At 41.7% G+C, this 27,252-nt stretch overlaps 34 non-coding genes across 34 annotated transcripts; 18 read left to right on the top strand and 16 right to left on the bottom strand.

The window, feature by feature from the left end:
* Positions 1 to 904: 904 nt before the first annotated feature.
* On the bottom strand, positions 905 to 976 carry trnaw-cca (transfer RNA tryptophan (anticodon CCA)). Its single transcript has one exon. It is a non-coding gene; the product is annotated as a tRNA-Trp (tRNA).
* A 166-nt stretch (positions 977 to 1,142) lies between these two features.
* On the top strand, positions 1,143 to 1,215 carry trnak-uuu (transfer RNA lysine (anticodon UUU)). The gene has a single exon. It is a non-coding gene; the product is annotated as a tRNA-Lys (tRNA).
* A 1,161-nt stretch (positions 1,216 to 2,376) lies between these two features.
* On the bottom strand, positions 2,377 to 2,448 carry trnaw-cca (transfer RNA tryptophan (anticodon CCA)). The gene has a single exon. It is a non-coding gene; the product is annotated as a tRNA-Trp (tRNA).
* Positions 2,449 to 2,614: 166 nt separating this feature from the next.
* trnak-uuu (transfer RNA lysine (anticodon UUU)) lies at positions 2,615 to 2,687 on the top strand. Its single transcript has one exon. It is a non-coding gene; the product is annotated as a tRNA-Lys (tRNA).
* A 1,163-nt stretch (positions 2,688 to 3,850) lies between these two features.
* On the bottom strand, positions 3,851 to 3,922 carry trnaw-cca (transfer RNA tryptophan (anticodon CCA)). Its single transcript has one exon. It is a non-coding gene; the product is annotated as a tRNA-Trp (tRNA).
* Positions 3,923 to 4,089: 167 nt separating this feature from the next.
* Positions 4,090 to 4,162, top strand: trnak-uuu (transfer RNA lysine (anticodon UUU)). The gene has a single exon. It is a non-coding gene; the product is annotated as a tRNA-Lys (tRNA).
* A 1,162-nt stretch (positions 4,163 to 5,324) lies between these two features.
* trnaw-cca (transfer RNA tryptophan (anticodon CCA)) lies at positions 5,325 to 5,396 on the bottom strand. The gene has a single exon. It is a non-coding gene; the product is annotated as a tRNA-Trp (tRNA).
* Positions 5,397 to 5,563: 167 nt separating this feature from the next.
* On the top strand, positions 5,564 to 5,636 carry trnak-uuu (transfer RNA lysine (anticodon UUU)). Its single transcript has one exon. It is a non-coding gene; the product is annotated as a tRNA-Lys (tRNA).
* A 1,163-nt stretch (positions 5,637 to 6,799) lies between these two features.
* trnaw-cca (transfer RNA tryptophan (anticodon CCA)) lies at positions 6,800 to 6,871 on the bottom strand. The gene has a single exon. It is a non-coding gene; the product is annotated as a tRNA-Trp (tRNA).
* Positions 6,872 to 7,038: 167 nt separating this feature from the next.
* On the top strand, positions 7,039 to 7,111 carry trnak-uuu (transfer RNA lysine (anticodon UUU)). The gene has a single exon. It is a non-coding gene; the product is annotated as a tRNA-Lys (tRNA).
* A 1,163-nt stretch (positions 7,112 to 8,274) lies between these two features.
* On the bottom strand, positions 8,275 to 8,346 carry trnaw-cca (transfer RNA tryptophan (anticodon CCA)). The gene has a single exon. It is a non-coding gene; the product is annotated as a tRNA-Trp (tRNA).
* Positions 8,347 to 8,513: 167 nt separating this feature from the next.
* On the top strand, positions 8,514 to 8,586 carry trnak-uuu (transfer RNA lysine (anticodon UUU)). The gene has a single exon. It is a non-coding gene; the product is annotated as a tRNA-Lys (tRNA).
* Positions 8,587 to 9,747: 1,161 nt separating this feature from the next.
* trnaw-cca (transfer RNA tryptophan (anticodon CCA)) lies at positions 9,748 to 9,819 on the bottom strand. The gene has a single exon. It is a non-coding gene; the product is annotated as a tRNA-Trp (tRNA).
* A 166-nt stretch (positions 9,820 to 9,985) lies between these two features.
* Positions 9,986 to 10,058, top strand: trnak-uuu (transfer RNA lysine (anticodon UUU)). The gene has a single exon. It is a non-coding gene; the product is annotated as a tRNA-Lys (tRNA).
* A 1,162-nt stretch (positions 10,059 to 11,220) lies between these two features.
* Positions 11,221 to 11,292, bottom strand: trnaw-cca (transfer RNA tryptophan (anticodon CCA)). Its single transcript has one exon. It is a non-coding gene; the product is annotated as a tRNA-Trp (tRNA).
* Positions 11,293 to 11,458: 166 nt separating this feature from the next.
* trnak-uuu (transfer RNA lysine (anticodon UUU)) lies at positions 11,459 to 11,531 on the top strand. The gene has a single exon. It is a non-coding gene; the product is annotated as a tRNA-Lys (tRNA).
* A 1,162-nt stretch (positions 11,532 to 12,693) lies between these two features.
* On the bottom strand, positions 12,694 to 12,765 carry trnaw-cca (transfer RNA tryptophan (anticodon CCA)). The gene has a single exon. It is a non-coding gene; the product is annotated as a tRNA-Trp (tRNA).
* Positions 12,766 to 12,931: 166 nt separating this feature from the next.
* On the top strand, positions 12,932 to 13,004 carry trnak-uuu (transfer RNA lysine (anticodon UUU)). The gene has a single exon. It is a non-coding gene; the product is annotated as a tRNA-Lys (tRNA).
* A 1,162-nt stretch (positions 13,005 to 14,166) lies between these two features.
* Positions 14,167 to 14,238, bottom strand: trnaw-cca (transfer RNA tryptophan (anticodon CCA)). The gene has a single exon. It is a non-coding gene; the product is annotated as a tRNA-Trp (tRNA).
* A 166-nt stretch (positions 14,239 to 14,404) lies between these two features.
* Positions 14,405 to 14,477, top strand: trnak-uuu (transfer RNA lysine (anticodon UUU)). The gene has a single exon. It is a non-coding gene; the product is annotated as a tRNA-Lys (tRNA).
* A 1,161-nt stretch (positions 14,478 to 15,638) lies between these two features.
* Positions 15,639 to 15,710, bottom strand: trnaw-cca (transfer RNA tryptophan (anticodon CCA)). Its single transcript has one exon. It is a non-coding gene; the product is annotated as a tRNA-Trp (tRNA).
* Positions 15,711 to 15,876: 166 nt separating this feature from the next.
* Positions 15,877 to 15,949, top strand: trnak-uuu (transfer RNA lysine (anticodon UUU)). Its single transcript has one exon. It is a non-coding gene; the product is annotated as a tRNA-Lys (tRNA).
* A 1,161-nt stretch (positions 15,950 to 17,110) lies between these two features.
* trnaw-cca (transfer RNA tryptophan (anticodon CCA)) lies at positions 17,111 to 17,182 on the bottom strand. The gene has a single exon. It is a non-coding gene; the product is annotated as a tRNA-Trp (tRNA).
* A 167-nt stretch (positions 17,183 to 17,349) lies between these two features.
* trnak-uuu (transfer RNA lysine (anticodon UUU)) lies at positions 17,350 to 17,422 on the top strand. The gene has a single exon. It is a non-coding gene; the product is annotated as a tRNA-Lys (tRNA).
* Positions 17,423 to 18,584: 1,162 nt separating this feature from the next.
* On the bottom strand, positions 18,585 to 18,656 carry trnaw-cca (transfer RNA tryptophan (anticodon CCA)). The gene has a single exon. It is a non-coding gene; the product is annotated as a tRNA-Trp (tRNA).
* Positions 18,657 to 18,822: 166 nt separating this feature from the next.
* trnak-uuu (transfer RNA lysine (anticodon UUU)) lies at positions 18,823 to 18,895 on the top strand. The gene has a single exon. It is a non-coding gene; the product is annotated as a tRNA-Lys (tRNA).
* Positions 18,896 to 20,056: 1,161 nt separating this feature from the next.
* On the bottom strand, positions 20,057 to 20,128 carry trnaw-cca (transfer RNA tryptophan (anticodon CCA)). The gene has a single exon. It is a non-coding gene; the product is annotated as a tRNA-Trp (tRNA).
* Positions 20,129 to 20,294: 166 nt separating this feature from the next.
* On the top strand, positions 20,295 to 20,367 carry trnak-uuu (transfer RNA lysine (anticodon UUU)). Its single transcript has one exon. It is a non-coding gene; the product is annotated as a tRNA-Lys (tRNA).
* Positions 20,368 to 21,769: 1,402 nt separating this feature from the next.
* On the top strand, positions 21,770 to 21,842 carry trnak-uuu (transfer RNA lysine (anticodon UUU)). Its single transcript has one exon. It is a non-coding gene; the product is annotated as a tRNA-Lys (tRNA).
* Positions 21,843 to 23,002: 1,160 nt separating this feature from the next.
* Positions 23,003 to 23,074, bottom strand: trnaw-cca (transfer RNA tryptophan (anticodon CCA)). The gene has a single exon. It is a non-coding gene; the product is annotated as a tRNA-Trp (tRNA).
* Positions 23,075 to 23,242: 168 nt separating this feature from the next.
* Positions 23,243 to 23,315, top strand: trnak-uuu (transfer RNA lysine (anticodon UUU)). The gene has a single exon. It is a non-coding gene; the product is annotated as a tRNA-Lys (tRNA).
* A 1,399-nt stretch (positions 23,316 to 24,714) lies between these two features.
* trnak-uuu (transfer RNA lysine (anticodon UUU)) lies at positions 24,715 to 24,787 on the top strand. Its single transcript has one exon. It is a non-coding gene; the product is annotated as a tRNA-Lys (tRNA).
* Positions 24,788 to 25,951: 1,164 nt separating this feature from the next.
* trnaw-cca (transfer RNA tryptophan (anticodon CCA)) lies at positions 25,952 to 26,023 on the bottom strand. The gene has a single exon. It is a non-coding gene; the product is annotated as a tRNA-Trp (tRNA).
* Positions 26,024 to 26,190: 167 nt separating this feature from the next.
* trnak-uuu (transfer RNA lysine (anticodon UUU)) lies at positions 26,191 to 26,263 on the top strand. The gene has a single exon. It is a non-coding gene; the product is annotated as a tRNA-Lys (tRNA).
* Positions 26,264 to 27,252: the final 989 nt, after the last annotated feature.

Genomic DNA, 27,252 nt, shown 5'->3' on the forward strand with positions numbered 1-27,252 from the left:
TTCAATAAAGTCCCTCTTTATATCCCAAAAACTCAGTTTTGTTGGCGCGTTGTGTTCAGTAATCCACTGGCTCAAAGGCGGTCAAAACACGCAGACGAATACGTCCGAACAGTACCGGTAAAGTTTGTTGAAACATGTCAAACGATTTTTATAATTAATCTTCAGGTTGGCAATTGTCTAAATACTCGATAATATTTCAACCGGACAATAGCGTATTCAATAGAAAGGAAAAACAACGACGGGCACGCACTTGGTCATGTGCGCAAACCAGCACTGCATGCTTCCTCAGTCCACTGACAGAAGGTCTCATTCTTCTTCATTTTTCAGAAAACAATCCTGAAACAATGTCTAAAGACTGTTGACATCTAGTGGAAGCCATAGGAACTGCAATCTGGGTCCTAACCCATTAGAAACTCAATAGGCATTCAATTGAAAACTTCCCACATCAAAAAAAATCCCACTTCCCGGATGGATTTTCCTCAGATTTTCACCTGCCATATCAGTTCTGTTATACTCACAGACATCATTTGAATGGTTTTGGAAACTTTAAAGTGTGTTCTATCCAAATCTACCATTTATATGCATATCCTAGATTCTGGGCCTGAGTAACAGGCAGTTTACTTTGGGCACTCTTCTCATCCAGATGTCGAATCACTTCCCCTAAGCCATAAGAAGTTAAAATCCGTGTTCGAAGACTGATTTAAGCCTGTCAATCAATCACACAGCATCATCTGATCTGGGAATTTGCAGTGTGACAGGCTTTTATGAGAGACAATTGTCATCTAAAGCAGAATTGGTTTGGTTGTTTTCGTTCGAGGTTTGTACTGTAAGCCACATTGGTACTTGTGTTGATTCATTGACTTCGCTGTTTAAAGAAGGTAGAGATTGCACACATAAAAAACACTGACCACGACGTGATTTGAACACGCAACCTTCTGATCTGGAGTCAGACGCGCTACCGTTGCGCCACGAGGTCTAGACAAAACGCGTCTTTGGAGGGGATGCCTAGTTCAGATTTCGTTGATTGTATCATTTGGAATGGAGGCCTGGATCTCTTGGGAAATGTATTATCTGACAATGCCCCCTCGTCAGCACGTGCCTCTGCCCGACAGGTTAGGTGTATGAAAATAAGTAAATGCAGAGCCCGAATAGCTCAGTCGGTAGAGCATCAGACTTTTAATCTGAGGGTCCAGGGTTCAAGTCCCTGTTCGGGCGCTGCTTTAATGTTCACCTTCCTTCACTAGGCAGTCTTTCCATACTTGTATTTGGTCAGATTTAAAAATGGCTTTACTGCGAAAGCATACCATGCGATTATCTGAGGACAGCGCCCCTCTTCCAAAAGCATACAAACATTTTCCAATCATATAGAGTCACGAAAGTCAGAAATAGCGATCAAATTAATCACTTACCTTTGAAGATTTTCATCTGGTTGCAGTCACAAGAGTCTCAGCTACACAATAAATGTTTGTTTTGTTCAATAAAGTCCCTCTTTATATCCCAAAAACTCAGTTTTGTTGGCGCGTTGTGTTCAGTAATCCACTGGCTCAAAGGCGGTCAAAACACGCAGACGAATACGTCCGAACAGTACCGGTAAAGTTTGTTGAAACATGTCAAACGATTTTTATAATTAATCTTCAGGTTGGCAATTGTCTAAATACTCGATAATATTTCAACCGGACAATAGCGTATTCAATAGAAAGGAAAAACAACGACGGGCACGCACTTGGTCATGTGCGCAAACCAGCACTGCATGCTTCCTCAGTCCACTGACAGAAGGTCTCATTCTTCTTCATTTTTCAGAAAACAATCCTGAAACAATGTCTAAAGACTGTTGACATCTAGTGGAAGCCATAGGAACTGCAATCTGGGTCCTAACCCATTAGAAACTCAATAGGCATTCAATTGAAAACTTCCCACATCAAAAAAAATCCCACTTCCCGGATGGATTTTCCTCAGATTTTCACCTGCCATATCAGTTCTGTTATACTCACAGACATCATTTGAATGGTTTTGGAAACTTTAAAGTGTGTTCTATCCAAATCTACCATTTATATGCATATCCTAGATTCTGGGCCTGAGTAACAGGCAGTTTACTTTGGGCACTCTTCTCATCCAGATGTCGAATCACTTCCCCTAAGCCATAAGAAGTTAAAATCCGTGTTCGAAGACTGATTTAAGCCTGTCAATCAATCACACAGCATCATCTGATCTGGGAATTTGCAGTGTGACAGGCTTTTATGAGAGACAATTGTCATCTAAAGCAGAATTGGTTTGGTTGTTTTCGTTCGAGGTTTGTACTGTAAGCCACATTGGTACTTGTGTTGATTCATTGACTTCGCTGTTTAAAGGAGGTAGAGATTGCACACATAAAAACACTGACCACGACGTGATTTGAACACGCAACCTTCTGATCTGGAGTCAGACGCGCTACCGTTGCGCCACGAGGTCTAGACAAAACGCATCTTTGGAGGGGATGCCTAGTTCAGATTTCGTTGATTGTATCATTTGGAATGGAGGCCTGGATCTCTTGGGAAATGTATTATCTGACAATGCCCCCTCGTCAGCACGTGCCTCTGCCCGACAGGTTAGGTGTATGAAAATAAGTAAATGCAGAGCCCGAATAGCTCAGTCGGTAGAGCATCAGACTTTTAATCTGAGGGTCCAGGGTTCAAGTCCCTGTTCGGGCGCTGCTTTAATGTTCACCTTCCTTCAGTAGGCAGTCTTTCCATACTTGTATTTGGTCAGATTTAAAAATGGCTTTACTGCGAAAGCATACCATGCGATTATCTGAGGACAGCGCCCCTCTTCCAAAAGCATACAAACATTTTCCAATCATATAGAGTCACGAAAGTCAGAAATAGCGATCAAATTAATCACTTACCTTTGAAGATTTTCATCTGGTTGCAGTCACAAGAGTCTCAGCTACACAATAAATGTTTGTTTTGTTCAATAAAGTCCCTCTTTATATCCCAAAAACTCAGTTTTGTTGGCGCGTTGTGTTCAGTAATCCACTGGCTCAAAGGCGGTCAAAACACGCAGACGAATACGTCCGAACAGTACCGGTAAAGTTTGTTGAAACATGTCAAACGATTTTTATAATTAATCTTCAGGTTGGCAATTGTCTAAATACTCGATAATATTTCAACCGGACAATAGCGTATTCAATAGAAAGGAAAAACAACGACGGGCACGCACTTGGTCATGTGCGCAAACCAGCACTGCATGCTTCCTCAGTCCACTGACAGAAGGTCTCATTCTTCTTCATTTTTCAGAAAACAATCCTGAAACAATGTCTAAAGACTGTTGACATCTAGTGGAAGCCATAGGAACTGCAATCTGGGTCCTAACCCATTAGAAACTCAATAGGCATTCAATTGAAAACTTCCCACGTCAAAAAAAAAGTCCCACTTCCCGGATGGATTTTCCTCAGATTTTCACCTGCCATATCAGTTCTGTTATACTCACAGACATCATTTGAATGGTTTTGGAAACTTTAAAGTGTGTTCTATCCAAATCTACCATTTATATGCATATCCTAGATTCTGGGCCTGAGTAACAGGCAGTTTACTTTGGGCACTCTTCTCATCCAGATGTCGAATCACTTCCCCTAAGCCATAAGAAGTTAAAATCCGTGTTCGAAGACTGATTTAAGCCTGTCAATCAATCACACAGCATCATCTGATCTGGGAATTTGCAGTGTGACAGGCTTTTATGAGAGACAATTGTCATCTAAAGCAGAATTGGTTTGGTTGTTTTCGTTCGAGGTTTGTACTGTAAGCCACATTGGTACTTGTGTTGATTCATTGACTTCGCTGTTTAAAGAAGGTAGAGATTGCACACATAAAAACACTGACCACGACGTGATTTGAACACGCAACCTTCTGATCTGGAGTCAGACGCGCTACCGTTGCGCCACGAGGTCTAGACAAAAACGCATCTTTGGAGGGGATGCCTAGTTCAGATTTCGTTGATTGTATCATTTGGAATGGAGGCCTGGATCTCTTGGGAAATGTATTATCTGACAATGCCCCCTCGTCAGCACGTGCCTCTGCCCGACAGGTTAGGTGTATGAAAATAAGTAAATGCAGAGCCCGAATAGCTCAGTCGGTAGAGCATCAGACTTTTAATCTGAGGGTCCAGGGTTCAAGTCCCTGTTCGGGCGCTGCTTTAATGTTCACCTTCCTTCAGTAGGCAGTCTTTCCATACTTGTATTTGGTCAGATTTAAAAATGGCTTTACTGCGAAAGCATACCATGCGATTATCTGAGGACAGCGCCCCTCTTCCAAAAGCATACAAACATTTTCCAATCATATAGAGTCACGAAAGTCAGAAATAGCGATCAAATTAATCACTTACCTTTGAAGATTTTCATCTGGTTGCAGTCACAAGAGTCTCAGCTACACAATAAATGTTTGTTTTGTTCAATAAAGTCCCTCTTTATATCCCAAAAACTCAGTTTTGTTGGCGCGTTGTGTTCAGTAATCCACTGGCTCAAAGGCGGTCAAAACACGCAGACGAATACGTCCGAACAGTACCGGTAAAGTTTGTTGAAACATGTCAAACGATTTTTATAATTAATCTTCAGGTTGGCAATTGTCTAAATACTCGATAATATTTCAACCGGACAATAGCGTATTCAATAGAAAGGAAAAAACAACGACGGGCACGCACTTGGTCATGTGCGCAAACCAGCACTGCATGCTTCCTCAGTCCACTGACAGAAGGTCTCATTCTTCTTCATTTTTCAGAAAACAATCCTGAAACAATGTCTAAAGACTGTTGACATCTAGTGGAAGCCATAGGAACTGCAATCTGGGTCCTAACCCATTAGAAACTCAATAGGCATTCAATTGAAAACTTCCCACGTCAAATAAAGTCCCACTTCCCGGATGGATTTTCCTCAGATTTTCACCTGCCATATCAGTTCTGTTATACTCACAGACATCATTTGAACGGTTTTGGAAACTTTAAAGTGTGTTCTATCCAAATCTACCATTTATATGCATATCCTAGATTCTGGGCCTGAGTAACAGGCAGTTTACTTTGGGCACTCTTCTCATCCAGATGTCGAATCACTTCCCCTAAGCCATAAGAAGTTAAAATCCGTGTTCGAAGACTGATTTAAGCCTGTCAATCAATCACACAGCATCATCTGATCTGGGAATTTGCAGTGTGACAGGCTTTTATGAGAGACAATTGTCATCTAAAGCAGAATTGGTTTGGTTGTTTTCGTTCGAGGTTTGTACTGTAAGCCACATTGGTACTTGTGTTGATTCATTGACTTCGCTGTTTAAAGGAGGTAGAGATTGCACACATAAAAACACTGACCACGACGTGATTTGAACACGCAACCTTCTGATCTGGAGTCAGACGCGCTACCGTTGCGCCACGAGGTCTAGACAAAAACGCGTCTTTGGAGGGGATGCCTAGTTCAGATTTCGTTGATTGTATCATTTGGAATGGAGGCCTGGATCTCTTGGGAAATGTATTATCTGACAATGCCCCCTCGTCAGCACGTGCCTCTGCCCGACAGGTTAGGTGTATGAAAATAAGTAAATGCAGAGCCCGAATAGCTCAGTCGGTAGAGCATCAGACTTTTAATCTGAGGGTCCAGGGTTCAAGTCCCTGTTCGGGCGCTGCTTTAATGTTCACCTTCCTTCAGTAGGCAGTCTTTCCATACTTGTATTTGGTCAGATTTAAAAATGGCTTTACTGCGAAAGCATACCATGCGATTATCTGAGGACAGCGCCCCTCTTCCAAAAGCATACAAACATTTTCCAATCATATAGAGTCACGAAAGTCAGAAATAGCGATCAAATTAATCACTTACCTTTGAAGATTTTCATCTGGTTGCAGTCACAAGAGTCTCAGCTACACAATAAATGTTTGTTTTGTTCAATAAAGTCCCTCTTTATATCCCAAAAACTCAGTTTTGTTGGCGCGTTGTGTTCAGTAATCCACTGGCTCAAAGGCGGTCAAAACACGCAGACGAATACGTCCGAACAGTACCGGTAAAGTTTGTTGAAACATGTCAAACGATTTTTATAATTAATCTTCAGGTTGGCAATTGTCTAAATACTCGATAATATTTCAACCGGACAATAGCGTATTCAATAGAAAGGAAAAACAACGACGGGCACGCACTTGGTCATGTGCGCAAACCAGCACTGCATGCTTCCTCAGTCCACTGACAGAAGGTCTCATTCTTCTTCATTTTTCAGAAAACAATCCTGAAACAATGTCTAAAGACTGTTGACATCTAGTGGAAGCCATAGGAACTGCAATCTGGGTCCTAACCCATTAGAAACTCAATAGGCATTCAATTGAAAACTTCCCACGTCAAAAATAAAGTCCCACTTCCCGGATGGATTTTCCTCAGATTTTCACCTGCCATATCAGTTCTGTTATACTCACAGACATCATTTGAATGGTTTTGGAAACTTTAAAGTGTGTTCTATCCAAATCTACCATTTATATGCATATCCTAGATTCTGGGCCTGAGTAACAGGCAGTTTACTTTGGGCACTCTTCTCATCCAGATGTCGAATCACTTCCCCTAAGCCATAAGAAGTTAAAATCCGTGTTCGAAGACTGATTTAAGCCTGTCAATCAATCACACAGCATCATCTGATCTGGGAATTTGCAGTGTGACAGGCTTTTATGAGAGACAATTGTCATCTAAAGCAGAATTGGTTTGGTTGTTTTCGTTCGAGGTTTGTACTGTAAGCCACATTGGTACTTGTGTTGATTCATTGACTTCGCTGTTTAAAGGAGGTAGAGATTGCACACATAAAAACACTGACCACGACGTGATTTGAACACGCAACCTTCTGATCTGGAGTCAGACGCGCTACCGTTGCGCCACGAGGTCTAGACAAAAACGCGTCTTTGGAGGGGATGCCTAGTTCAGATTTCGTTGATTGTATCATTTGGAATGGAGGCCTGGATCTCTTGGGAAATGTATTATCTGACAATGCCCCCTCGTCAGCACGTGCCTCTGCCCGACAGGTTAGGTGTATGAAAATAAGTAAATGCAGAGCCCGAATAGCTCAGTCGGTAGAGCATCAGACTTTTAATCTGAGGGTCCAGGGTTCAAGTCCCTGTTCGGGCGCTGCTTTAATGTTCACCTTCCTTCAGTAGGCAGTCTTTCCATACTTGTATTTGGTCAGATTTAAAAATGGCTTTACTGCGAAAGCATACCATGCGATTATCTGAGGACAGCGCCCCTCTTCCAAAAGCATACAAACATTTTCCAATCATATAGAGTCACGAAAGTCAGAAATAGCGATCAAATTAATCACTTACCTTTGAAGATTTTCATCTGGTTGCAGTCACAAGAGTCTCAGCTACACAATAAATGTTTGTTTTGTTCAATAAAGTCCCTCTTTATATCCCAAAAACTCAGTTTTGTTGGCGCGTTGTGTTCAGTAATCCACTGGCTCAAAGGCGGTCAAAACACGCAGACGAATACGTCCGAACAGTACCGGTAAAGTTTGTTGAAACATGTCAAACGATTTTTATAATTAATCTTCAGGTTGGCAATTGTCTAAATACTCGATAATATTTCAACCGGACAATAGCGTATTCAATAGAAAGGAAAAACAACGACGGGCACGCACTTGGTCATGTGCGCAAACCAGCACTGCATGCTTCCTCAGTCCACTGACAGAAGGTCTCATTCTTCTTCATTTTTCAGAAAACAATCCTGAAACAATGTCTAAAGACTGTTGACATCTAGTGGAAGCCATAGGAACTGCAATCTGGGTCCTAACCCATTAGAAACTCAATAGGCATTCAATTGAAAACTTCCCACGTCAAAAATAAAGTCCCACTTCCCGGATGGATTTTCCTCAGATTTTCACCTGCCATATCAGTTCTGTTATACTCACAGACATCATTTGAATGGTTTTGGAAACTTTAAAGTGTGTTCTATCCAAATCTACCATTTATATGCATATCCTAGATTCTGGGCCTGAGTAACAGGCAGTTTACTTTGGGCACTCTTCTCATCCAGATGTCGAATCACTTCCCCTAAGCCATAAGAAGTTAAAATCCGTGTTCGAAGACTGATTTAAGCCTGTCAATCAATCACACAGCATCATCTGATCTGGGAATTTGCAGTGTGACAGGCTTTTATGAGAGACAATTGTCATCTAAAGCAGAATTGGTTTGGTTGTTTTCGTTCGAGGTTTGTACTGTAAGCCACATTGGTACTTGTGTTGATTCATTGACTTCGCTGTTTAAAGGAGGTAGAGATTGCACACATAAAAACACTGACCACGACGTGATTTGAACACGCAACCTTCTGATCTGGAGTCAGACGCGCTACCGTTGCGCCACGAGGTCTAGACAAAAACGCGTCTTTGGAGGGGATGCCTAGTTCAGATTTCGTTGATTGTATCATTTGGAATGGAGGCCTGGATCTCTTGGGAAATGTATTATCTGACAATGCCCCCTCGTCAGCACGTGCCTCTGCCCGACAGGTTAGGTGTATGAAAATAAGTAAATGCAGAGCCCGAATAGCTCAGTCGGTAGAGCATCAGACTTTTAATCTGAGGGTCCAGGGTTCAAGTCCCTGTTCGGGCGCTGCTTTAATGTTCACCTTCCTTCAGTAGGCAGTCTTTCCATACTTGTATTTGGTCAGATTTAAAAATGGCTTTACTGCGAAAGCATACCATGCGATTATCTGAGGACAGCGCCCCTCTTCCAAAAGCATACAAACATTTTCCAATCATATAGAGTCACGAAAGTCAGAAATAGCCATCAAATTAATCACTTACCTTTGAAGATTTTCATCTGGTTGCAGTCACAAGAGTCTCAGCTACACAATAAATGTTTGTTTTGTTCAATAAAGTCCCTCTTTATATCCCAAAAACTCAGTTTTGTTGGCGCGTTGTGTTCAGTAATCCACTGGCTCAAAGGCGGTCAAAACACGCAGACGAATACGTCCGAACAGTACCGGTAAAGTTTGTTGAAACATGTCAAACGATTTTTATAATTAATCTTCAGGTTGGCAATTGTCTAAATACTCGATAATATTTCAACCGGACAATAGCGTATTCAATAGAAAGGAAAAACAACGACGGGCACGCACTTGGTCATGTGCGCAAACCAGCACTGCATGCTTCCTCAGTCCACTGACAGAAGGTCTCATTCTTCTTCATTTTTCAGAAAACAATCCTGAAACAATGTCTAAAGACTGTTGACATCTAGTGGAAGCCATAGGAACTGCAATCTGGGTCCTAACCCATTAGAAACTCAATAGGCATTCAATTGAAAACTTCCCACGTCAAATAAAGTCCCACTTCCCGGATGGATTTTCCTCAGATTTTCACCTGCCATATCAGTTCTGTTATACTCACAGACATCATTTGAACGGTTTTGGAAACTTTAAAGTGTGTTCTATCCAAATCTACCATTTATATGCATATCCTAGATTCTGGGCCTGAGTAACAGGCAGTTTACTTTGGGCACTCTTCTCATCCAGATGTCGAATCACTTCCCCTAAGCCATAAGAAGTTAAAATCCGTGTTCGAAGACTGATTTAAGCCTGTCAATCAATCACACAGCATCATCTGATCTGGGAATTTGCAGTGTGACAGGCTTTTATGAGAGACAATTGTCATCTAAAGCAGAATTGGTTTGGTTGTTTTCGTTCGAGGTTTGTACTGTAAGCCACATTGGTACTTGTGTTGATTCATTGACTTCGCTGTTTAAAGGAGGTAGAGATTGCACACATAAAAACACTGACCACGACGTGATTTGAACACGCAACCTTCTGATCTGGAGTCAGACGCGCTACCGTTGCGCCACGAGGTCTAGACAAAACGCATCTTTGGAGGGGATGCCTAGTTCAGATTTCGTTGATTGTATCATTTGGAATGGAGGCCTGGATCTCTTGGGAAATGTATTATCTGACAATGCCCCCTCGTCAGCACGTGCCTCTGCCCGACAGGTTAGGTGTATGAAAATAAGTAAATGCAGAGCCCGAATAGCTCAGTCGGTAGAGCATCAGACTTTTAATCTGAGGGTCCAGGGTTCAAGTCCCTGTTCGGGCGCTGCTTTAATGTTCACCTTCCTTCAGTAGGCAGTCTTTCCATACTTGTATTTGGTCAGATTTAAAAATGGCTTTACTGCGAAAGCATACCATGCGATTATCTGAGGACAGCGCCCCTCTTCCAAAAGCATACAAACATTTTCCAATCATATAGAGTCACGAAAGTCAGAAATAGCGATCAAATTAATCACTTACCTTTGAAGATTTTCATCTGGTTGCAGTCACAAGAGTCTCAGCTACACAATAAATGTTTGTTTTGTTCAATAAAGTCCCTCTTTATATCCCAAAAACTCAGTTTTGTTGGCGCGTTGTGTTCAGTAATCCACTGGCTCAAAGGCGGTCAAAACACGCAGACGAATACGTCCGAACAGTACCGGTAAAGTTTGTTGAAACATGTCAAACGATTTTTATAATTAATCTTCAGGTTGGCAATTGTCTAAATACTCGATAATATTTCAACCGGACAATAGCGTATTCAATAGAAAGGAAAAACAACGACGGGCACGCACTTGGTCATGTGCGCAAACCAGCACTGCATGCTTCCTCAGTCCACTGACAGAAGGTCTCATTCTTCTTCATTTTTCAGAAAACAATCCTGAAACAATGTCTAAAGACTGTTGACATCTAGTGGAAGCCATAGGAACTGCAATCTGGGTCCTAACCCATTAGAAACTCAATAGGCATTCAATTGAAAACTTCCCACGTCAAAATAAAGTCCCACTTCCCGGATGGATTTTCCTCAGATTTTCACCTGCCATATCAGTTCTGTTATACTCACAGACATCATTTGAATGGTTTTGGAAACTTTAAAGTGTGTTCTATCCAAATCTACCATTTATATGCATATCCTAGATTCTGGGCCTGAGTAACAGGCAGTTTACTTTGGGCACTCTTCTCATCCAGATGTCGAATCACTTCCCCTAAGCCATAAGAAGTTAAAATCCGTGTTCGAAGACTGATTTAAGCCTGTCAATCAATCACACAGCATCATCTGATCTGGGAATTTGCAGTGTGACAGGCTTTTATGAGAGACAATTGTCATCTAAAGCAGAATTGGTTTGGTTGTTTTCGTTCGAGGTTTGTACTGTAAGCCACATTGGTACTTGTGTTGATTCATTGACTTCGCTGTTTAAAGAAGGTAGAGATTGCACACATAAAAACACTGACCACGACGTGATTTGAACACGCAACCTTCTGATCTGGAGTCAGACGCGCTACCGTTGCGCCACGAGGTCTAGACAAAACGCATCTTTGGAGGGGATGCCTAGTTCAGATTTCGTTGATTGTATCATTTGGAATGGAGGCCTGGATCTCTTGGGAAATGTATTATCTGACAATGCCCCCTCGTCAGCACGTGCCTCTGCCCGACAGGTTAGGTGTATGAAAATAAGTAAATGCAGAGCCCGAATAGCTCAGTCGGTAGAGCATCAGACTTTTAATCTGAGGGTCCAGGGTTCAAGTCCCTGTTCGGGCGCTGCTTTAATGTTCACCTTCCTTCAGTAGGCAGTCTTTCCATACTTGTATTTGGTCAGATTTAAAAATGGCTTTACTGCGAAAGCATACCATGCGATTATCTGAGGACAGCGCCCCTCTTCCAAAAGCATACAAACATTTTCCAATCATATAGAGTCACGAAAGTCAGAAATAGCGATCAAATTAATCACTTACCTTTGAAGATTTTCATCTGGTTGCAGTCACAAGAGTCTCAGCTACACAATAAATGTTTGTTTTGTTCAATAAAGTCCCTCTTTATATCCCAAAAACTCAGTTTTGTTGGCGCGTTGTGTTCAGTAATCCACTGGCTCAAAGGCGGTCAAAACACGCAGACGAATACGTCCGAACAGTACCGGTAAAGTTTGTTGAAACATGTCAAACGATTTTTATAATTAATCTTCAGGTTGGCAATTGTCTAAATACTCGATAATATTTCAACCGGACAATAGCGTATTCAATAGAAAGGAAAAACAACGACGGGCACGCACTTGGTCATGTGCGCAAACCAGCACTGCATGCTTCCTCAGTCCACTGACAGAAGGTCTCATTCTTCTTCATTTTTCAGAAAACAATCCTGAAACAATGTCTAAAGACTGTTGACATCTAGTGGAAGCCATAGGAACTGCAATCTGGGTCCTAACCCATTAGAAACTCAATAGGCATTCAATTGAAAACTTCCCACGTCAAATAAAGTCCCACTTCCCGGATGGATTTTCCTCAGATTTTCACCTGCCATATCAGTTCTGTTATACTCACAGACATCATTTGAATGGTTTTGGAAACTTTAAAGTGTGTTCTATCCAAATCTACCATTTATATGCATATCCTAGATTCTGGGCCTGAGTAACAGGCAGTTTACTTTGGGCACTCTTCTCATCCAGATGTCGAATCACTTCCCCTAAGCCATAAGAAGTTAAAATCCGTGTTCGAAGACTGATTTAAGCCTGTCAATCAATCACACAGCATCATCTGATCTGGGAATTTGCAGTGTGACAGGCTTTTATGAGAGACAATTGTCATCTAAAGCAGAATTGGTTTGGTTGTTTTCGTTCGAGGTTTGTACTGTAAGCCACATTGGTACTTGTGTTGATTCATTGACTTCGCTGTTTAAAGGAGGTAGAGATTGCACACATAAAAAACACTGACCACGACGTGATTTGAACACGCAACCTTCTGATCTGGAGTCAGACGCGCTACCGTTGCGCCACGAGGTCTAGACAAAACGCATCTTTGGAGGGGATGCCTAGTTCAGATTTCGTTGATTGTATCATTTGGAATGGAGGCCTGGATCTCTTGGGAAATGTATTATCTGACAATGCCCCCTCGTCAGCACGTGCCTCTGCCCGACAGGTTAGGTGTATGAAAATAAGTAAATGCAGAGCCCGAATAGCTCAGTCGGTAGAGCATCAGACTTTTAATCTGAGGGTCCAGGGTTCAAGTCCCTGTTCGGGCGCTGCTTTAATGTTCACCTTCCTTCAGTAGGCAGTCTTTCCATACTTGTATTTGGTCAGATTTAAAAATGGCTTTACTGCGAAAGCATACCATGCGATTATCTGAGGACAGCGCCCCTCTTCCAAAAGCATACAAACATTTTCCAATCATATAGAGTCACGAAAGTCAGAAATAGCCATCAAATTAATCACTTACCTTTGAAGATTTTCATCTGGTTGCAGTCACAAGAGTCTCAGCTACACAATAAATGTTTGTTTTGTTCAATAAAGTCCCTCTTTATATCCCAAAAACTCAGTTTTGTTGGCGCGTTGTGTTCAGTAATCCACTGGCTCAAAGGCGGTCAAAACACGCAGACGAATACGTCCGAACAGTACCGGTAAAGTTTGTTGAAACATGTCAAACGATTTTTATAATTAATCTTCAGGTTGGCAATTGTCTAAATACTCGATAATATTTCAACCGGACAATAGCGTATTCAATAGAAAGGAAAAAACAACGACGGGCACGCACTTGGTCATGTGCGCAAACCAGCACTGCATGCTTCCTCAGTCCACTGACAGAAGGTCTCATTCTTCTTCATTTTTCAGAAAACAATCCTGAAACAATGTCTAAAGACTGTTGACATCTAGTGGAAGCCATAGGAACTGCAATCTGGGTCCTAACCCATTAGAAACTCAATAGGCATTCAATTGAAAACTTCCCACGTCAAATAAAGTCCCACTTCCCGGATGGATTTTCCTCAGATTTTCACCTGCCATATCAGTTCTGTTATACTCACAGACATCATTTGAATGGTTTTGGAAACTTTAAAGTGTGTTCTATCCAAATCTACCATTTATATGCATATCCTAGATTCTGGGCCTGAGTAACAGGCAGTTTACTTTGGGCACTCTTCTCATCCAGATGTCGAATCACTTCCCCTAAGCCATAAGAAGTTAAAATCCGTGTTCGAAGACTGATTTAAGCCTGTCAATCAATCACACAGCATCATCTGATCTGGGAATTTGCAGTGTGACAGGCTTTTATGAGAGACAATTGTCATCTAAAGCAGAATTGGTTTGGTTGTTTTCGTTCGAGGTTTGTACTGTAAGCCACATTGGTACTTGTGTTGATTCATTGACTTCGCTGTTTAAAGGAGGTAGAGATTGCACACATAAAAACACTGACCACGACGTGATTTGAACACGCAACCTTCTGATCTGGAGTCAGACGCGCTACCGTTGCGCCACGAGGTCTAGACAAAACGCGTCTTTGGAGGGGATGCCTAGTTCAGATTTCGTTGATTGTATCATTTGGAATGGAGGCCTGGATCTCTTGGGAAATGTATTATCTGACAATGCCCCCTCGTCAGCACGTGCCTCTGCCCGACAGGTTAGGTGTATGAAAATAAGTAAATGCAGAGCCCGAATAGCTCAGTCGGTAGAGCATCAGACTTTTAATCTGAGGGTCCAGGGTTCAAGTCCCTGTTCGGGCGCTGCTTTAATGTTCACCTTCCTTCAGTAGGCAGTCTTTCCATACTTGTATTTGGTCAGATTTAAAAATGGCTTTACTGCGAAAGCATACCATGCGATTATCTGAGGACAGCGCCCCTCTTCCAAAAGCATACAAACATTTTCCAATCATATAGAGTCACGAAAGTCAGAAATAGCCATCAAATTAATCACTTACCTTTGAAGATTTTCATCTGGTTGCAGTCACAAGAGTCTCAGCTACACAATAAATGTTTGTTTTGTTCAATAAAGTCCCTCTTTATATCCCAAAAACTCAGTTTTGTTGGCGCGTTGTGTTCAGTAATCCACTGGCTCAAAGGCGGTCAAAACACGCAGACGAATACGTCCGAACAGTACCGGTAAAGTTTGTTGAAACATGTCAAACGATTTTTATAATTAATCTTCAGGTTGGCAATTGTCTAAATACTCGATAATATTTCAACCGGACAATAGCGTATTCAATAGAAAGGAAAAACAACGACGGGCACGCACTTGGTCATGTGCGCAAACCAGCACTGCATGCTTCCTCAGTCCACTGACAGAAGGTCTCATTCTTCTTCATTTTTCAGAAAACAATCCTGAAACAATGTCTAAAGACTGTTGACATCTAGTGGAAGCCATAGGAACTGCAATCTGGGTCCTAACCCATTAGAAACTCAATAGGCATTCAATTGAAAACTTCCCACATCAAAAAAAATCCCACTTCCCGGATGGATTTTCCTCAGATTTTCACCTGCCATATCAGTTCTGTTATACTCACAGACATCATTTGAATGGTTTTGGAAACTTTAAAGTGTGTTCTATCCAAATCTACCATTTATATGCATATCCTAGATTCTGGGCCTGAGTAACAGGCAGTTTACTTTGGGCACTCTTCTCATCCAGATGTCGAATCACTTCCCCTAAGCCATAAGAAGTTAAAATCCGTGTTCGAAGACTGATTTAAGCCTGTCAATCAATCACACAGCATCATCTGATCTGGGAATTTGCAGTGTGACAGGCTTTTATGAGAGACAATTGTCATCTAAAGCAGAATTGGTTTGGTTGTTTTCGTTCGAGGTTTGTACTGTAAGCCACATTGGTACTTGTGTTGATTCATTGACTTCGCTGTTTAAAGGAGGTAGAGATTGCACACATAAAAACACTGACCACGACGTGATTTGAACACGCAACCTTCTGATCTGGAGTCAGACGCGCTACCGTTGCGCCACGAGGTCTAGACAAAAAGCGTCTTTGGAGGGGATGCCTAGTTCAGATTTCGTTGATTGTATCATTTGGAATGGAGGCCTGGATCTCTTGGGAAATGTATTATCTGACAATGCCCCCTCGTCAGCACGTGCCTCTGCCCGACAGGTTAGGTGTATGAAAATAAGTAAATGCAGAGCCCGAATAGCTCAGTCGGTAGAGCATCAGACTTTTAATCTGAGGGTCCAGGGTTCAAGTCCCTGTTCGGGCGCTGCTTTAATGTTCACCTTCCTTCACTAGGCAGTCTTTCCATACTTGTATTTGGTCAGATTTAAAAATGGCTTTACTGCGAAAGCATACCATGCGATTATCTGAGGACAGCGCCCCTCTTCCAAAAGCATACAAACATTTTCCAATCATATAGAGTCACGAAAGTCAGAAATAGCCATCAAATTAATCACTTACCTTTGAAGATTTTCATCTGGTTGCAGTCACAAGAGTCTCAGCTACACAATAAATGTTTGTTTTGTTCAATAAAGTCCCTCTTTATATCCCAAAAACTCAGTTTTGTTGGCGCGTTGTGTTCAGTAATCCACTGGCTCAAAGGCGGTCAAAACACGCAGACGAATACGTCCGAACAGTACCGGTAAAGTTTGTTGAAACATGTCAAACGATTTTTATAATTAATCTTCAGGTTGGCAATTGTCTAAATACTCGATAATATTTCAACCGGACAATAGCGTATTCAATAGAAAGGAAAAACAACGACGGGCACGCACTTGGTCATGTGCGCAAACCAGCACTGCATGCTTCCTCAGTCCACTGACAGAAGGTCTCATTCTTCTTCATTTTTCAGAAAACAATCCTGAAACAATGTCTAAAGACTGTTGACATCTAGTGGAAGCCATAGGAACTGCAATCTGGGTCCTAACCCATTAGAAACTCAATAGGCATTCAATTGAAAACTTCCCACATCAAAAAAAATCCCACTTCCCGGATGGATTTTCCTCAGATTTTCACCTGCCATATCAGTTCTGTTATACTCACAGACATCATTTGAATGGTTTTGGAAACTTTAAAGTGTGTTCTATCCAAATCTACCATTTATATGCATATCCTAGATTCTGGGCCTGAGTAACAGGCAGTTTACTTTGGGCACTCTTCTCATCCAGATGTCGAATCACTTCCCCTAAGCCATAAGAAGTTAAAATCCGTGTTCGAAGACTGATTTAAGCCTGTCAATCAATCACACAGCATCATCTGATCTGGGAATTTGCAGTGTGACAGGCTTTTATGAGAGACAATTGTCATCTAAAGCAGAATTGGTTTGGTTGTTTTCGTTCGAGGTTTGTACTGTAAGCCACATTGGTACTTGTGTTGATTCATTGACTTCGCTGTTTAAAGGAGGTAGAGATTGCACACATAAAAACACTGACCACGACGTGATTTGAACACGCAACCTTCTGATCTGGAGTCAGACGCGCTACCGTTGCGCCACGAGGTCTAGACAAAAACGCGTCTTTGGAGGGGATGCCTAGTTCAGATTTCGTTGATTGTATCATTTGGAATGGAGGCCTGGATCTCTTGGGAAATGTATTATCTGACAATGCCCCCTCGTCAGCACGTGCCTCTGCCCGACAGGTTAGGTGTATGAAAATAAGTAAATGCAGAGCCCGAATAGCTCAGTCGGTAGAGCATCAGACTTTTAATCTGAGGGTCCAGGGTTCAAGTCCCTGTTCGGGCGCTGCTTTAATGTTCACCTTCCTTCAGTAGGCAGTCTTTCCATACTTGTATTTGGTCAGATTTAAAAATGGCTTTACTGCGAAAGCATACCATGCGATTATCTGAGGACAGCGCCCCTCTTCCAAAAGCATACAAACATTTTCCAATCATATAGAGTCACGAAAGTCAGAAATAGCGATCAAATTAATCACTTACCTTTGAAGATTTTCATCTGGTTGCAGTCACAAGAGTCTCAGCTACACAATAAATGTTTGTTTTGTTCAATAAAGTCCCTCTTTATATCCCAAAAACTCAGTTTTGTTGGCGCGTTGTGTTCAGTAATCCACTGGCTCAAAGGCGGTCAAAACACGCAGACGAATACGTCCGAACAGTACCGGTAAAGTTTGTTGAAACATGTCAAACGATTTTTATAATTAATCTTCAGGTTGGCAATTGTCTAAATACTCGATAATATTTCAACCGGACAATAGCGTATTCAATAGAAAGGAAAAACAACGACGGGCACGCACTTGGTCATGTGCGCAAACCAGCACTGCATGCTTCCTCAGTCCACTGACAGAAGGTCTCATTCTTCTTCATTTTTCAGAAAACAATCCTGAAACAATGTCTAAAGACTGTTGACATCTAGTGGAAGCCATAGGAACTGCAATCTGGGTCCTAACCCATTAGAAACTCAATAGGCATTCAATTGAAAACTTCCCACGTCAAATAAAGTCCCACTTCCCGGATGGATTTTCCTCAGATTTTCACCTGCCATATCAGTTCTGTTATACTCACAGACATCATTTGAATGGTTTTGGAAACTTTAAAGTGTGTTCTATCCAAATCTACCATTTATATGCATATCCTAGATTCTGGGCCTGAGTAACAGGCAGTTTACTTTGGGCACTCTTCTCATCCAGATGTCGAATCACTTCCCCTAAGCCATAAGAAGTTAAAATCCGTGTTCGAAGACTGATTTAAGCCTGTCAATCAATCACACAGCATCATCTGATCTGGGAATTTGCAGTGTGACAGGCTTTTATGAGAGACAATTGTCATCTAAAGCAGAATTGGTTTGGTTGTTTTCGTTCGAGGTTTGTACTGTAAGCCACATTGGTACTTGTGTTGATTCATTGACTTCGCTGTTTAAAGGAGGTAGAGATTGCACACATAAAAAACACTGACCACGACGTGATTTGAACACGCAACCTTCTGATCTGGAGTCAGACGCGCTACCGTTGCGCCACGAGGTCTAGACAAAACGCATCTTTGGAGGGGATGCCTAGTTCAGATTTCGTTGATTGTATCATTTGGAATGGAGGCCTGGATCTCTTGGGAAATGTATTATCTGACAATGCCCCCTCGTCAGCACGTGCCTCTGCCCGACAGGTTAGGTGTATGAAAATAAGTAAATGCAGAGCCCGAATAGCTCAGTCGGTAGAGCATCAGACTTTTAATCTGAGGGTCCAGGGTTCAAGTCCCTGTTCGGGCGCTGCTTTAATGTTCACCTTCCTTCAGTAGGCAGTCTTTCCATACTTGTATTTGGTCAGATTTAAAAATGGCTTTACTGCGAAAGCATACCATGCGATTATCTGAGGACAGCGCCCCTCTTCCAAAAGCATACAAACATTTTCCAATCATATAGAGTCACGAAAGTCAGAAATAGCCATCAAATTAATCACTTACCTTTGAAGATTTTCATCTGGTTGCAGTCACAAGAGTCTCAGCTACACAATAAATGTTTGTTTTGTTCAATAAAGTCCCTCTTTATATCCCAAAAACTCAGTTTTGTTGGCGCGTTGTGTTCAGTAATCCACTGGCTCAAAGGCGGTCAAAACACGCAGACGAATACGTCCGAACAGTACCGGTAAAGTTTGTTGAAACATGTCAAACGATTTTTATAATTAATCTTCAGGTTGGCAATTGTCTAAATACTCGATAATATTTCAACCGGACAATAGCGTATTCAATAGAAAGGAAAAACAACGACGGGCACGCACTTGGTCATGTGCGCAAACCAGCACTGCATGCTTCCTCAGTCCACTGACAGAAGGTCTCATTCTTCTTCATTTTTCAGAAAACAATCCTGAAACAATGTCTAAAGACTGTTGACATCTAGTGGAAGCCATAGGAACTGCAATCTGGGTCCTAACCCATTAGAAACTCAATAGGCATTCAATTGAAAACTTCCCACGTCAAATAAAGTCCCACTTCCCGGATGGATTTTCCTCAGATTTTCACCTGCCATATCAGTTCTGTTATACTCACAGACATCATTTGAATGGTTTTGGAAACTTTAAAGTGTGTTCTATCCAAATCTACCATTTATATGCATATCCTAGATTCTGGGCCTGAGTAACAGGCAGTTTACTTTGGGCACTCTTCTCATCCAGATGTCGAATCACTTCCCCTAAGCCATAAGAAGTTAAAATCCGTGTTCGAAGACTGATTTAAGCCTGTGAATCAATCACACAGCATCATCTGATCTGGGAATTTGCAGTGTGACAGGCTTTTATGAGAGACAATTGTCATCTAAAGCAGAATTGGTTTGGTTGTTTTCGTTCGAGGTTTGTACTGTAAGCCACATTGGTACTTGTGTTGATTCATTGACTTCGCTGTTTAAAGGAGGTAGAGATTGCACACATAAAAACACTGACCACGACGTGATTTGAACACGCAACCTTCTGATCTGGAGTCAGACGCGCTACCGTTGCGCCACGAGGTCTAGACAAAATGCGTCTTTGGAGGGGATGCCTAGTTCAGATTTCGTTGATTGTATCATTTGGAATGGAGGCCTGGATCTCTTGGGAAATGTATTATCTGACAATGCCCCCTCGTCAGCACGTGCCTCTGCCCGACAGGTTAGGTGTATGAAAATAAGTAAATGCAGAGCCCGAATAGCTCAGTCGGTAGAGCATCAGACTTTTAATCTGAGGGTCCAGGGTTCAAGTCCCTGTTCGGGCGCTGCTTTAATGTTCACCTTCCTTCAGTAGGCAGTCTTTCCATACTTGTATTTGGTCAGATTTAAAAATGGCTTTACTGCGAAAGCATACCATGCGATTATCTGAGGACAGCGCCCCTCTTCCAAAAGCATACAAACATTTTCCAATCATATAGGAGTCACGAAAGTCAGAAATAGCCATCAAATTAATCACTTACCTTTGAAGATTTTCATCTGGTTGCAGTCACAAGAGTCTCAGCTACACAATAAATGTTTGTTTTGTTCAATAAAGTCCCTCTTTATATCCCAAAAACTCAGTTTTGTTGGCGCGTTGTGTTCAGTAATCCACTGGCTCAAAGGCGGTCAAAACACGCAGACGAATACGTCCGAACAGTACCGGTAAAGTTTGTTGAAACATGTCAAACGATTTTTATAATTAATCTTCAGGTTGTCAATTGTCTAAATACTCGATAATATTTCAACCGGACAATAGCGTATTCAATAGAAAGGAAAAACAACGAAGGGCGCGCACTTGGTCATGTGCGCAAACCAGCACTGCATGCTTCCTCAGTCCACTGACAGAAGGTCTCATTCTTCTTCATTTTTCAGAAAACAATCCTGAAACAATGTCTAAAGACTGTTGACATCTAGTGGAAGCCATAGGAACTGCAATCTGGGTCCTAACCCATTAGAAACTCAATAGGCATTCAATTGAAAACTTCCCACATCAAAAAAAGTCCCACTTCCCGGATGGATTTTCCTCAGATTTTCACCTGCCATATCAGTTCTGTTATACTCACAGACATCATTTGAACGGTTTTGGAAACTTTAAAGTGTGTTCTATCCAAATCTACCAATTATATGCATATCCTAGATTCTGGGCCTGAGTAAAAGGCAGTTTACTTTGGGCACTCTTCTCATCCAGATGTCGAAACACTTCCCCTAAGCCATAAGAAGTTGAAATCCGTGTTCGAAGACTGATTTAAGCCTGTCAATCAATCACACAGCATCATCTGATATGGGAATTTGCAGTGTGACAGGCTTTTATGAGAGACAATTGTCATCTAAAGCAGCATTGGTTTGGTTGTTTTCGTTCGAGATTTGTACTGTAAGCCACATTGGTACTTGTGTTGATTCATTGACTTCGCTGTTTAAAGAAGGTAGAGATTGCACACATAAAAACACTAACCATGACGTGATTTGAACACGGAACCTTCTGATCTGGAGTCAGACGCGCTACCGTTGCGCCACGAGGTCTTAGACAAAATGCATCTTTGGAGGTGATGCCTAGTTCAGATTTCGGTGATTGTATCATTTGGAATGGAGGCCTGGATCTCTTGGGGAAATGTACTATCTGACAATGCCCCCTCGTCAGCACGTGCCTCTGCCCGACAGGTTAGGTGTATGAAAATAGGTAAATGCAGAGCCCGAATAGCTCAGTCGGTAGAGCATCAGACTTTTAATCTGAGGGTCCAGCGTTCAAGTCCCTGTTCGGGTGCTGCTTTAATGTTTACCTTCCTTCAGTAGGCAGTCTTTCAATACTTGCATTTTGTCAGATTTAAAAATGGCTTTACTGCGAAAGCATACCATGTGATTATCTGAGGACAGCGCCCCGCTTACAAACGCATACAAACATTTTCCAATCATATAGAGTCACGAAAGTCAGAAATAGCCATCAAATTAATCACTTACCTTTGAAGATTTTCATCTGGTTGCAGTCACAAGAGTCTCAGCTACACAATAAATGTTTGTTTTGTTCAATAAAGTCCCTCTTTATATCCAAAAACTCAGTTTTGTTGGCGCGTTGTGTTCAGTAATCCACTGGCTCAAAGGCGGTCAAAACACGCAGACGAATACATCCGAATAGTACCGGTAAAGTTTGTTGAAACATGTCAAACGATTTTTATAATTAATCTTCAGTTTGTCAATTGTCTAAATACGCGATAATATTTCAACCGGACAATAGCGTATTCAATAGAAAGGAAAAACAACGACGGGCGCGCACTTGGTCATGTGCGCAAACCAGCACTGCATGCTTCCTCAGTCCACTGACAGAAGGTCTCATTCTTCTTCATTTTTCAGAAAACAATCCTGAAACAATGTCTAAAGACTGTTGACATCTAGTGGAAGCCATAGGAACTGCAATCTGGGTCCTAACCCATTAGAAACTCAATAGGCATTCAATTGAAAACTTCCCACATCAAAAAAAATCCCACTTCCCGGATGGATTTTCCTCAGATTTTCACCTGCCATATCAGTTCTGTTATACTCACAGACATCATTTGAACGGTTTTGGAAACTTTAAAGTGTGTTCTATCCAAATCTACCAATTATATGCATATCCTAGATTCTGGGCCTGAGTAAAAGGTAGTTTACTTTGGGCACTCTTCTCATCCAGATGTCAAAATACTTCCCCTAAGCCATAAGAAGTTAAAATCCGTGTTCGAAGACTGATTTAAGCCTGTCAATCAATCACACAGCATCATCTGATATGGGAATTTGCAGTGTGACAGGCTTTTATGAGAGACAATTGTCATCTAAAGCAGCATTGGTTTGGTTGTTTTCGTTCGAGATTTGTACTGTAAGCCACATTGGTACTTGTGCTGATTCATTGACTTCGCTGTTTAAAGAAGGTAGAGATTGCACACATAAAAACACTAACCACGACGTGATTTGAACACGGAACCTTCTGATCTGGAGTCAGACGCGCTACCGTTGCGCCACGAGGTCTTAGACAAAATGCATCTTTGGAGGTGATGCCTAGTTCAGATTTCGTTGATTGTATCATTTGGAATGGAGGCCTGGATCTCTTGGGGAAATGTATTATCTGACAATGCCCCCTCGTCAGCACGTGCCTCTGCCCGACAGGTTAGGTGTATGAAAATAGGTAAATGCAGAGCCCGAATAGCTCAGTCGGTAGAGCATCAGACTTTTAATCTGAGGGTCCAGGGTTCAAGTCCCTGTTCGGGCGCTGCTTTAATGTTCACCTTCCTTCAGTAGGCAGTCTTTCAATACTTGCATTTTGTCAGATTTAAAAATGGCTTTAGTGCGAAAGCATACCATGCGATTATCTGAGGACAGCGCCCCGCTTACAAACGCATACAAACATTTTCCAATCATATAGAGTCACGAAAGTCAGAAATAGCGATCAAATTAATCACTTACCTTTGAAGATTTTCATCTGGTTGCAGTCACAAGAGTCTCAGCTACACAATAAATGTTTGTTTTGTTCAATAAAGTCCCTCTTTATATCCAAAAACTCAGTTTTGTTGGCGCGTTGTGTTCAGTAATCCACTGGCTCAAAGACGGTCAAAACACGCAGACGAATACGTCCGAACAGTACCGGTAAAGTTTGTTGAAACATGTCAAACGATTTTTATAATTAATCCTCAGGTTGTCAATTGTCTAAATTCTCGATAATATTTCAACCGGACAATAGCGTATTCAATAGAAAGGAAAAACAACGAAGGGCGCGCACTTGGTCATGTGCGCAAACCAGCACTGCATGCTTCCTCAGTCCACTGACAGAAGGTCTCATTCTTCTTCATTTTTCAGAAAACAATCCTGAAACAATGTCTAAAGACTGTTGACATCTAGTGGAAGCCATAGGAACTGCAATCTGGGTCCTAACCCATTAGAAACTCAATAGGCATTCAATTGAAAACTTCCCACATCAAAAAAAATCCCACTTCCCGGATGGATTTTCCTCAGATTTTCACCTGCCATATCAGTTCTGTTATACTCACAGACATCATTTGAACGGTTTTGGAAACTTTAAAGTGTGTTCTATCCAAATCTACCAATTATATGCATATCCTAGATTCTGGGCCTGAGTAAAAGGCAGTTTACTTTGGGCACGCTTCTCATCCAGATGTCAAAATACTTCCCCTAAGCCATAAGAAGTTGAAATCCGTGTTCGAAGACTGATTTAAGCCTGTCAATCAATCACACAGCATCATCTGATATGGGAATTTGCAGTGTGACAGGCTTTTATGAGAGACAATTGTCATCTAAAGCAGAATTGGTTTGGTTGTTTTCGTTCGAGATTTGTACTGTAAGCCACATTGGTACTTGTGTTGATTCATTGACTTCGCTGTTTAAAGAAGGTAGAGATTGCACACATAAAAACACTGACCACGACGTGATTTGAACACGGAACCTTCTGATCTGGAGTCAGACGCAATACCGTGGCGCCACGAGGTCTTAGAAAAAATGCATCTTTGGAGGTGATGCCTAGTTCAGATTTCGTTGACTGTATCATTTGGAATGGAGGCCTGGATCTCTTGGGAAATGTATTATCTGACAATGCCCCCTCGTCAGCACGTGCCTCTGCCCGACAGGTTAGGTGTATGAAAATAGGTAAATGCAGAGCCCGAATAGCTCAGTCGGTAGAGCATCAGACTTTTAATCTGAGGGTCCAGGGTTCAAGTCCCTGTTCGGGCGCTGCTTTAATGTTTACCTTCCTTCAGTAGGCAGTCTTTCAATACTTGCATTTTGTCAGATTTAAAAATGGCTTTACTGCGAAAGCATACCATGTGATTATCTGAGGACAGCGCCCCGCTCACAAACGCATACAAACATTTTCCAACCATATAGAGGAGTCACGAAAGTCAGAAATAGCTATCAAATTAATCACTTACCTTTGAAGATTTTCATCTGGTTGCAGTCACAAGAGTCTCAGCTACACAATAAATGTTTGTTTTGTTCAATAAAGTCCCTCTTTATATCCCAAAAACTCAGTTTTGTTGGCTCGTTGTGTTCAGTAATCCACTGGCTCAAAGGCGGTCAAAACACGCAGACGAATACGTCCGAACAGTACCGGTAAAGTTTGTTGAAACATGTCAAACGATTTTTATAATTAATCTTCAGTTTGTCAATTGTCTAAATACGCGATAATATTTCAACCGGACAATAGCGTATTCAATAGAAAGGAAAAACAACGAAGGGCGCGCACTTGGTCATGTGCGCAAACCAGCACTGCATGCTTCCTCAGTCCACTGACAGAAGGTCTCATTCTTCTTCATTTTTCAGAAAACAATCCTGAAACAATGTCTAAAGACTGTTGACATCTAGTGGAAGCCATAGGAACTGCAATCTGGGTCCTAACCCATTAGAAACTCAATAGGCATTCAATTGAAAACTTCCCACATCAAAAAAAATCCCACTTCCCGGATGGATTTTCCTCAGATTTTCACCTGCCATATCAGTTCTGTTATACTCACAGACATCATTTGAACGGTTTTGGAAACTTTAAAGTGTGTTCTATCCAAATCTACCAATTATATGCATATCCTAGATTCTGGGCCTGAGTAAAAGGCAGTTTACTTTGGGCACGCTTCTCATCCAGATGTCAAAATACTTCCCCTAAGCCATAAGAAGTTGAAATCCGTGTTCGAAGACTGATTTAAGCCTGTCAATCAATCACACAGCATCATCTGATATGGGAATTTGCAGTGTGACAGGCTTTTATGAGAGACAATTGTCATCTAAAGCAGCATTGGTTTGGTTGTTTTCGTTCGAGGTTTGTACTGTAAGCCACATTGGTACTTGTGCTGATTCATTGACTTCGCTGTTTAAAGAAGGTAGAGATTGCACACATAAAAACACTAACCACGACGTGATTTGAACACGGAACCTTCTGATCTGGAGTCAGATGCGCTACCGTTGCGCCACGAGGTCTTAGACAAAATGCATCTTTGGAGGTGATGCCTAGTTCAGATTTCGGTGATTGTATCATTTGGAATGGAGGCCTGGATCTCTGGGGAAATGTACCATCTGACAATGCCCCCTCGTCAGCACGTGCCTCTGCCCGACAGGTTAGGTGTATGAAAATAGGTAAATGCAGAGCCCGAATAGCTCAGTCGGTAGAGCATCAGACTTTTAATCTGAGGGTCCAGGGTTCAAGTCCCTGTTCGGGCGCTGCTTTAATGTTCACCTTCTTTCAGCAGGCAGTCTTTCGATACTTGCATTTTGTCAGATTTAAAAATGGCTTTAGTGCGAAAGCATACCATGCGATTATCTGAGGACAGCGCCCCGCTTACAAAAGCATACAAACATTTTCCAATCATATAGAGGAGTCACGAAAGTCAGAAATAGCGATCAAATTAATCACTTACCTTTGAAGATTTTCATCTGGTTGCAGTCACAAGAGTCTCAGCTACACAATAAATGTTTGTTTTGTTCAATAAAGTCCCTCTTTATATCCAAAAACTCAGTTTTGTTGGCGCGTTGTGTTCAGTAATCCACTGGCTCAAAGACGGTCAAAACACGCAGACGAATACGTCCGAATAGTACCGGTAACGTTTGTTGAAACATGTCAAACGATTTTTATAATTAATCCTCAGTTTGTCAATTGTCTAAATACGCGATAATATTTCAACCGGACAATAGCGTATTCAATAGAAAGGAAAAACAACGAAGGGCGCGCACTTGGTCATGTGCGCAAACCAGCACTGCATGCTTCCTCAGTCCACTGACAGAAGGTCTCATTCTTCTTCATTTTTCAGAAAACAATCCTGAAACAATGTCTAAAGACTGTTGACATCTAGTGGAAGCCATAGGAACTGCAATCTGGGTCCTAACCCATTAGAAACTCAATAGGCATTCAATTGAAAACTTCCCACATCAAAAAAAATCCCACTTCCCGGATGGATTTTCCTCAGATTTTCACCTGCCATATCAGTTCTGTTATACTCACAGACATCATTTGAACGGTTTTGGAAACTTTAAAGTGTGTTCTATCCAAATCTACCAATTATATGCATATCCTAGCTTCTGGGCCTGAGTAAAAGGTAGTTTACTTTGGGCACGCTTCTCATCCAGATGTCAAAATACTTCCCCTAAGCCATAAGAAGTTGAAATCCGTGTTCGAAGACTGATTTAAGTCTGTCAATCAATCACACAGCATC

This window comes from Salmo salar, chromosome ssa03 (genome assembly GCF_905237065.1).
Source record: "Salmo salar chromosome ssa03, Ssal_v3.1, whole genome shotgun sequence".
Classification (NCBI taxonomy): Eukaryota; Metazoa; Chordata; class Actinopteri; order Salmoniformes; family Salmonidae; genus Salmo; species Salmo salar.